Source organism: Pseudonaja textilis, chromosome Z (genome assembly GCF_049901715.1).
Source record: "Pseudonaja textilis isolate UNSWEBS1 chromosome Z, rPseTex1.2, whole genome shotgun sequence".
Classification (NCBI taxonomy): Eukaryota; Metazoa; Chordata; class Lepidosauria; order Squamata; family Elapidae; genus Pseudonaja; species Pseudonaja textilis.
The window spans coordinates 115,342,431-115,353,159 of NC_142008.1; positions in this window are offsets into that span (position 1 = coordinate 115,342,431).

Genomic DNA, 10,729 nt, shown 5'->3' on the forward strand with positions numbered 1-10,729 from the left:
GAAAACATTTATGAGAGTAGTTATGAATAATTATTCAGCCACACACAGCCATACACTGAATTGAGTTAAAGTTTACTTTAAGAAATAGCACAGTCCAATAAACGGTCCAGGTCATATACTTTTTACAGTCCAAAGAATATCCAATTACAAAATCTTCTTACCGGTTGCCTTTGTCATTTCCAGTAAACAAAAATATCAAAGTATAAGCACAGCATAAATATAACAGAAAATCTTAGATAGCAACAGAATGTCAGATAGACAGAATGTCCGAGAGACAGACTGTCAGAGAAATAGAATGTCAGAGATACAGAATGTCAGAGAGAGCAAGCCATGATCTCTAGTGCCCTCTTATGGCAATTCAGAACACAACCAACCAATCGGAATATAGTACAAATCAACACAGTGACTTTGTCTTAAGGCTACAAACATACATTTTTAGTTTATATATTGCCAACCCAACTAATTGGTGGACAGATTACTAATAGTCTGCATTGTTCTTTTTATTTTCAAATAAATAATAATAGGAATGTAGTTACCCAACCACAACCAGCAGATTATGTGAAAGTAGTTTCTTGCCTATGTAAATTAAACACAAAAAGAAAAAAAAATCCTTGGTTTATTGGTTTAAGAAAGAAGTGGGGGAAGGCACAAATAAATCTCTAAGTGGGGTCAACCCCTCTCAGAAAGAATGCTAACAATGAGATGATTGTAAGGAATACAAATCTTTCCATCCTCCACCATTCAATCAGAACTGAAGAATCTTCTTGGATGAAAAGCAAAATGTCTTCAAGGAAAAACAAAGTCCAGTTGCCTTTTGAAAAAGCATATTTGGGACAACCCTGACCTGGATGACCGAGAATCTCCATAGACAACAAGAAGAAAAAGTTTGTCTCAAAAGGAGAATTTAGATATACATTATTTTTTTTCCCAACTAGTCAAATCAACTAACCAAATGAATCTTTTGATCCTAAAGAGATTTACCTAGTTAAAAGAAATGGAACTATGAATATTGGTGGGGTGACAATCACCTACTTATACAAGGAGAAAGTGAAATTACGCCTTTCAAAATCTCCCAAAGTGCATTAAATCACCCTGATCTTATTCCAGAAGGAAAGCCTGTTAATTGTCACCCTTCCAGGAAATTTATAAATTATCTTTTGACAATTGACAGTTGAGGTTTTAACTGGTTGTAATATTTCAAATGTTTACCAGAAGATGGGCTTCTGCATTGGTTACTGATTCTAAAAAAAATTAAATCTCAACTTGACATAAGATATATTACTGTAGTCTCATTCTGCAATAATCAAGAGATGATTGATTTTGCCAGTGCTCCTCACTCTCTATAGAGAGAAAAGTGGAGAAGCAGAAAAAGCTAAGTAAATGTTCTCCCTTCCCTTGAAAATCTATCAATAGCCAGGAGCCCAGAAGAATTCTCATCTTAGAGTTCACTGATCCTCAAAGAGGAGACATATCATGCCAGGGTTAAGATTTTAGCAGAGATTTACCAGCTAGTCAGCACAAGGATTTAACCTCATTCCATTGTCAAGCCTGAAATTGACACATGTGTAGCCATTTTAGTTAGGCTTGGTATATATTCTTTTCCTTATTTTCTTTTTGGTGGTTATGGGGGAAGGATTTCAGGCTTGTGTCAGATCCAGAATTACCATGGACTTTATCAATTTGATGCTATCCTAAATAAAAAAATTGTTTTGGAAGATGGACTTTGCTCTTTTCTTTTTAAATAGATTTCATCACTTGGAAACCTGACATCCATTTCATATAATCCAGTTTCTCATAGCTGTAGGGCCTAGGTCACAACAAAATGACAAGCACAGTTTTGTGTGACATAAATATCACCTGCAATGGTTTGAGCCAGTCATTCCTTGTTGGCTCTAAGAAGAACACAATGGCAAACCACTTCTGAAAATGTCAAGAAAAATTCATGTATTTGCTCCTGCAAGCCCCACAAGTCAAAGTTGACTCCATCAATCATATGATAATACTGACCATAGGATTTTGTAAAATGAACCCATTTTATTATATTTCAAAGATTGTTGGACAGAAAAGAGCAATTCTTGATGATACAAAGTCAATGATATTTTCTGATAAATGATGGACCTTTTTGACTTGTTTTCTCATTATGGAAGCTCACTACTTTTCTGAATAGTATTTGCCTTGATTGGAACCTGTTTTGTTCTTTCTGTTACACAGAAAGCCACACACAATTTACACTGAGGTGGGATCAATTTGTCAGGGTATATTCATGAACTGAAATAGAGCATGACAACTAGGTCAGCCAATGAGGACTATTTGGAAACCAAAACTAGAAGTAGCCTAGGTATGGCTCTATATTAAGCCCTGCAACTCTGCAGCTATGTTAAGCTCTGAGTCTGTCTATTTGAAATGAACCTGCTTCTCTCCTCTGCTGTGTATCTTGCTTGCCTGCTGAACTAAAGTGAAACTGATGTCTGTTCTCTCATGCTGCTGTAAGTTGCTCGGAACACGTTTCTCTCAGAGTTTGCTCCATGTTGGAGAAATCTACAATTGGCTTGTAAAATCTACTTATTATGTTTAAAAAGATGCTAAATGAAGCATCAGCCATCTGTGTTTATTTTTCTGGCACTAAATTAACGCTGCAAAACTCTGAACACTATTATTTTCTTCTGCAGTTTCAGAAGAATATGAGATGTTGTGCACCATAATTCACCATATTTAATTCCATTCCTCTGGACTCTTCAGATTTCCAAGCAGAAGAGCTAAACAGTAAGAAGAATGAAGAAGAATGTCTGATGCTATTTATAAGCCTTGTTCTTTTTTGTATTCAAATATGAGATTTGATGAGCAAGGCTGTTTGTGTCTATTTTTCCAATACATTTCTGCATTCAAATCATCTAAAGGAAATAGCAATAGGTTGTCCTATATTCACAAGTTACATTGATAAACATTTGGGCAAAGCACATCTATGATTTGCTATGTTATTTTTCATGCTATGGGAGACAATAGAGCTTCTGCAGATCATGGTCACGATGCTAAATACACCATCAATGACCTTGTATTTCAACATTGGTGTTTTCAACATTGGTGGCATTATTTCTCTACTTTATATAATGTCTAACCTGATCACCTTTAAAATCATGCCCATATTTCCTAGTCAAACCACAGACAACTACAATGATCTAATACATATCGATTTGACAGTAGACAATGTTGAAAAAGCACTACACAATGTAAAACCATCCCTATCCATTGGACCAGACGGAATATGTGCCTACTTCTTAAAAAAGCTATCCACTGCCATAGCCAAATCTCTAAGCATAATCTTTGAAAAATCTTTCACAATCAGCTCCTTGCCAAAACTATGGTGACAAGCCACAATCATCCCCATCTTCAAAAAGGGAGACCCAAGCCTAGTTGAAAATTACAGACCAATCTTTTTATGCTGTGTCACCTGTAAAGTCATGGAATCAATTATTAACCAATCCATTATCCTCCACTTAGAAACAAACAACCTACTCTCTAATAAACAATTTGGTTTCAGAAAAAAACTATCCTGCAACTCCTACATTGCAAAATCATATGGACTACACAACTCGATCAGGGAAAAGCAATAGATGCAATCTACATAGACTTCTGTAAAGCCTTTGGTTCAGTGGTTCATGACAAACTACTCCTAAAACTGAAATCTTATGGTATCTCTGGACAACTGCATAACTGAATAGAAGCATTCCTGTCAAACAGACAAATGGTCAAAATTGGGAGCATCGTATCAAATTCTGTACCTGTCAACAGTGGTGTCCCCAAGGCAGTGTTCTAGGACCAACTCTCTTCATACTCTACATAAATAACCTCTGTGATCATATTAAGAGCAACTGCATTTTCTTCGCTGATGATGTAAATCTATTCAACACCACAGACAATACTGCTATCCTTCACAAAGACCTCGACTATGTATCATAATGGTCAAACAAATGGCAACTTCAAATCTCAGCAAACAAATGCTCTGTCTTACATATTGGCAAAAAAACCCACCATAAAATAAAATACAGGCTGAATAGTCAAGACCTTGTTGATGATCCAAACTCTGTCAAGGATCTTGTAGTACTCATCTCTAATGATCTAAATGCTAGAGCCCATTGTAACTACATGGCCAAAAAGGTGTTAAGAATTGTTAACCTAATTTTATATAGCTTTTTGTCTGATAATATTACACTAATAACCAGAACATACAAAACATTTGCTAGATCAATACTCAAATACAGCTCATCAGTCTGGAACCCACATTACGTATCTGATATTAACACAGTTGAGAAAGTCCAGAAATATTTCACAAGAAGAGTTCTCCACTCCTCTACTCGTTGCAGAATACCTTATGCCACCAGACTTGAAATTCTAGACCTAGGAAACCTAGAACTATGCTGCCTTTGGTCCGATCTAGGTAAAGCATATAAAATCATACGTTTCAATGTCCTACTTGTCAATGAATACTTCAGCTTCAACCATAACAACAAAAGAGCAAACTCAAGGTTAATCGCACCAAAATTGATTGCAGGAAATAGGACTTCAGCAACAGAGTGGTCAATGTCTGGAATACTCTACCTGACTCTGTGGTTTCTTCCCCAAGCCCCAAAAACTTTAACCTTAGACTGTCTACTATTGACCTCATCCCTTTCCTAAGAGATCTGTAGGGGTGTGCATTAACATGCCTACCATCCCTGTCCTATTGTTTCTTTTATTTTTCTTATATGTATCCATGTATTCATAACTATATATATACTTATACCTGTTATTTTATAAGCAATTGACAAACCATAATAAAATAAAATAAAAAATAAAATAAATGAAATAATTCCATCTGAAGAACTTCTTGATGATCCTATGTATGTAGCTATTATTTTTAACTATATAGCTTTAAATTTGGTTGGATAAACAATATATTAACTGGGCATGAAGGGAAGGGGAATGAAGATTGAAATATAATTTTCATCTTTTTCAGTTATAGTTCTCTGCTCAGATATTCTATTTCTTACATACATTGTTATTACTGGGTTAACAGAAAGGCAATGGATTTGTTTCACTTGGTTTCAAATTCATAAACTTTGTATCACTTTAATTGGTCTTGCATAAAAAATATCTGAGTTTTCTCTAAAGCTGTTATTCCTAGTTTCCCAGTGTTTTTGTCATTAACTTTCATGCACAACAATTCCAGCACAGTACTGTATGCCTGTTAGATTAGATTATACTGTACACATACAAACATGCACAAGAATAATAATGTGAGATAAACCTAAAGTTAAATTCTCAGCCCAATATACTCACAGCATTTATTGTGGGAAAAATAGGAGAGAAGAATATTGTGTGCATTTGCCACCTTTTCTTATTTGTAAAAATAATAAAAGTGGGAAATAAATTAGTAAATAAAATCAACATTCATTTTGGAGAATAAATACATGTTCTACGCAAAAGAATTTTTTACTTTTTCCATTATGTGGATATATGTGGATATATATATTTTGATACATACAGTGGCCCAACCAACTTGTTTTCAGTTGAGAAGGACAGATTCTAGCATGGTTTATGGTAACATAAAGTCTAAGGATACTTTTATCCTATAGACTATTCCAAGGAAAATCCCTTTTCCTCAGATATATGGAATAAAGCCCTAAGGAAGGATGTTTTCAGGTGTGTGTGTGGGGGTGGAATTAGGGAATGGTGGTAGAGAATGGTAGAGAAGAAATCTTTAAGACAGATCAGGAAAAGAAAGGGGATTGTGGTAGATGTGACAGACAATAAGGCAAATTAACATGACTGTAAGAAAACTAGTAATACAAATGATGAAGTTTTGCAGCCCAAATTCTAGATATGTCAAAGATAGATGCATTATTGCATGAAATTATTTTCTATAGAAAAGAAGTTGATTATAGTGAAGTAGAGAGGGGAAAAAGGAGAGTGATAGAAAGGAAGAGGAGAAACAGAATCTTTTAAAAATATGCCCACATAAATATGGAAGTACAACACTTTGCCCTTTACTTAAATTGTAGAAAGAACGTTGCATCTTCCACTGAGTTTCACTCTTGGCAGTTTTGTAATTGAACTCATCTATGTAATTCTTTTTCTCTTACCAATCAACTGGAATAGAGCTAGAAGGGACCTTGGAGGTCTCTTCTAGTCCAACCCCTTGCTCAAGAAGGAGACCTCAAAACATTTCAGACAAGTGGCTGTGTCCAATGATATCAAATACCCCTGACATAAAAAGAAATTCTTAGGAGCTGAAAATGGTTTTTGTTAGATTTTAGACACTGTCACTTCCAATGTGGTTCAATATACAGTATTTCATCTTTCAAAGCTAGGTATAGAGATAGAAATCTATTATACACATCCATGACACAACAATTCCTACCCAGTAGGAATCCACAAACCATCATGTTTTTCCCCCAATCAAATCCCCTTGACAATAGAGATGATATTTTAGGAGCTGGAAATTATTATTTTTTCTATGTCTTAAATATTTTCCATTTCTAATGTGAGTCAACCTATAACATTAAACCTTTTAAAATGAAGTAAAATATAGAATTATAAAATACTATTATAAAGAAATGATCTTCCAAATATCTAATTCTGTACTGGAATTATGAAACAGTGAGAGAGATCCAACCTAGAATTAAAGAGAAATTTCCTGATAGTGAGAATAATTAATGGCTTTCCTTCAGAAATTGTGGGTGCTCCATCACTGGAGGCTTTTAAGAAAAGACTAGATAGCCCCTTGTCTGGAATAATATAGGGTCTTCTGTTTCAGCAGGGGATTGGACTAGAAGACCTCCAAGGTTCCTTCCATCTATTCTATTAAGGGCATACATTATTTTTTCCTTTGGGTGAGAGGTTACACTTTATTTCTGAACCTTCTCTGTTAGGAAATGGAATTGTTCTGACACAGGCATTACCCTCCCTTGAAGTATGTTTGTACAGATGTATCAGCATATCTTATCCTTGATCTTGGCTGTAAACGAGATCAACAAAAATCCTCAGATCTTGTCCAACATCACTCTGGGCTTTGGGATATATAACAGCTACTTCATGGTAATGTGGACTTACCTTGCTTCTATGGAGCTTCTTTCTTCACATGACAGATTTGTTCCCAAATAAAAATGTATCACCCATCAAAACTCAGTCTGTATTATTGCTGGACCAAACTCACATATCTCTCAAGTTATGGCAGACATCCTGAGTATTTATAAGATTCCACATGTAGGACTTGCTCAAGAAAAAAAATATAATTCATATTGATACTTGACTTCTTCTGTAATGACATGTGGGATTGGGTAGGATGTAAGTAGTGGCAACTGGAAGATAAATAAAATTTCTAAAAAAGAAAATGATGTTTAGGTATTTTTCCTTCAATTTAAAATATTTTGTTGATTTCCATGAATGTTGCATAACAGTTAAGATAACAACAAGAATTGAAGCAACAGGAAAAATAAAACATTAAACAGCTAAACAATCAAAGTAGTTCAGTTCTAATAAAGAAAAGAAACAAAGCTGGCTAAATATTCTGGTGAAAGAGAAATTCTTTGATGATGAGCTCCAACATGAGTCCAAAACTTGGAAGACTAAACCTCTAGTCCCAGTGACCACCCAGATTAGATGCTACAGATAGTGTTTTTCAGATAACTACAGTCACAATATGATTTGATGTTGATACATCTGCCATAGTATTTTTATTTCCAAGAATATAGCAGCATTGGTATTTTTACTAGAGAAAAGGGAGGAAGGAAGGAAGGAAGGAAGGAAGGAAGGAAGGAAGGAAGGAAGGAAGGAAGGAAGGAAGGAAGGAAGGAAGGAAGGAAGGAAGGAAGGAAACCCCAAAATGAATACTGTTCGTATTGAAGAAAAAATGCAGGGGTAGAATTTTTACCGTTAAAAATAAAGTGCAGAGATTTAAAACCTTATTAAATTAAATTTTCAGAAGTGCAATTTCTATGAATGAACAAAAACCTCCCCTATCTTCACTCCCATGTCTGACATTGCCTAAAGCATTCATTATGTGCTCTCAATATTCTAAGCATGTCCCTTAGCCCCAAAGGATTGGAAACACCTTCACTAGAACATTTCCTAGAGAGTTGTTAAGCAGTGACATAGTCTGCTTTATTGGGGTTATTGGGGTTCTATCAATGGAGGCCTTCAAGGAAAGCTAGTAAGATAATCTGTTAGTGATAGTATGAAATTCCCATTGGAAACTTAGCCAAGTTTCCTTCCAACACTATGCTCTATGTTCAAATCTCACCAGGCTCAAGGTTGACTCAGCCTTCCATTCTTCTGAGGTCAAAAAAATGAGGACCAAGATTGTTGGGGTCAATATGCTGATTCTGTAAACTGCTTAGAGAGGTCTGTACAGCACTATGAAACAGTGTATAAGTCTGCATACAATTCCTATTCGTATGCATCATTAGCTTCACAGAAATTAAAGAAAGACCATCATTTAATATTAAAAATCCATAAAAATCAATATGAGTTAGTCAGGCTTATCATTGATAAATTATACAAAATATTAAAATGTTATGTGAAAATGACCTTAGGAGTCAAAACAAAGAACCACAAGCTAGACAACTATTATGTAAAATACGTTTTACTCCACAGAAAGAGAAGGTGCATTGAACACATTTCACAAAGGACCCTCTCTACTTTCTCAAAAGAGTAAAAGGAAAGTAAGAGCTGTGGTGGCACAGTGGTTAGTATTGCAGGCTATTTTTGCTGACTGCCAGCAGTTCAGCAGTTTGATTTTCACTGGCTCAAGGTTGACTCAGCCTTCCATCCTTCTAGGTCTGTAAAATGAGGAGCCAGGTTGTTGGCGGGAATATGTTGACTCTGTAAACCATTTAGAGAAGGATATAAAGCACTGAGAATCAGTATATAAGTCTAAGTGCTGTTGCTATAAAGGAGAGGAGAGAGAAACATTATAGACCTGTAAGATTGATGTTAACTCTTTAATGTAGTCCAGAAGAAGAAGCAGAACAATGAATATTTTCTCTGTATTTATTGTAAGATGACATTAACAGAATCTTACAAGACTGGAAGTATTTAGAGCAGGGGTTCCCAACTTGGGGTGCTCGCACCCCCTGGGGGTGCGAGACGATATTCCAGGAGGTGCGAGAAAAGTCCAGGTAAATAATAGGATATTGGCTATATGTTGGCATTTTTATTTATTATTTATTTCAGGGGGTGCGAGGTTCAAGTGAAATTTCTTTAGGGGTGCAGGGCGAAAAAAAAGTTGGGAACCACTGATTTAGAGGGATTGCTTCTAAAAGTCTTCCTATGTCTCCTCATCTTCTGTAGACTGAGAGAACTTTTGCACGACAGTTGTCTAATCTGTATCTCTTCCTTCTGTCTCCCAAGATTATTCTCATTACGAATATATATGAATACATTCCCTTTTCTATTTCCCTTTTCTCCTTAGCTAACATATGGCTCTACTCCAGTGTGTGATAATATGATTCCTAAAGCTTTTTATCCTCAGATGTTTCCAAATGAATAACTTCAAATTATGAGAATCCTCCAGCTGCGGTATTTTAAGTGGTCCTGGATTGGGCTGAGTTGTCAAGAAAATGAGATTGGTGAAAGATTTCTGCGGGAAGTGCTTATCATGTTTTCTGAAAAAGGAATCTGCTTTGATTACATTGAAGAACTTATGCTAGAAACTTTTTCAACTGATCTGGGAGAAAAAATGGAAAAAAATTCTTTAAATGTACAATGACATTATGACAAGTATTTCTACTATTATGATTGTATATTGTGAAAACTAGGTTATGGCTCTTTTCAGAATGATACCTCTACTTCAGAATATTGGGATACAACAGTAGAGAGAAAGGATAAAGTTTGGATTTTTTCAGCCCAAATGGAATACACTTCAGTTCCATTTCAAAGAGACAGCAGTATGGACTTCATCCATGGGTCTCTTTCTTTGGCAGTTTCATCAAAAGAATTGTTAGGATTCAAGTCATATGTCAGATGACAAATGGTATTTCAGAAAAGGAAGACAGTTTTGCAAGGGTCTTTTGGAAACAAGCCTTTGGATGTTCCTTGTCAATTCCAGCTTTAAAGCCAAAGTCAGAGAAGAGATGCACAGGGGATGAGAAGCTGGAAACTCTTCCAGATTCTTTTTTTGAATTGAGCATGACTGGGCAAAGCTGCAGTATCTACAAGGCAGTCTATATTGTGGCACATGCTCTCCAATACATTCTTATATCCCACATCAAACACAGAGCAATGTGTTAAATATAAATATAAATTAAATATAAGACTTAAATTGATCAGAATCTTCCCATCCCCCCATCCAAAGTAAATGGTTGATTTCCACAGATTGTTTCTTTATGACAAAATGTTCCAAATGTTTGCATTAATTTTTCATTCATATTTTTTGTGTACTTTCTATATTGTTAATATTCACCATTCTTAACATAGAATAGAATGACAAATAACATCAATTAACTAAAATATTGTAGCAAACCAGAAATAGCATTGGTTCTGGTTTGCCACAATATTTTAGTCACCTGATGATCAAAGGAAGTACTTACTACTATATCACCTACTTCATGTTATTTTTAAATTAAATTGTAAGTGAAGACTTTAAAAGGCAAGTTCTCCCATATACTGTAGCTTTCCCATTAGCAGTATTGCTGTCACTTTTTAGATGGGTTTCTGAAATTGAAGAATGGTGGGAGAAGCTCTTTTTCCAGTG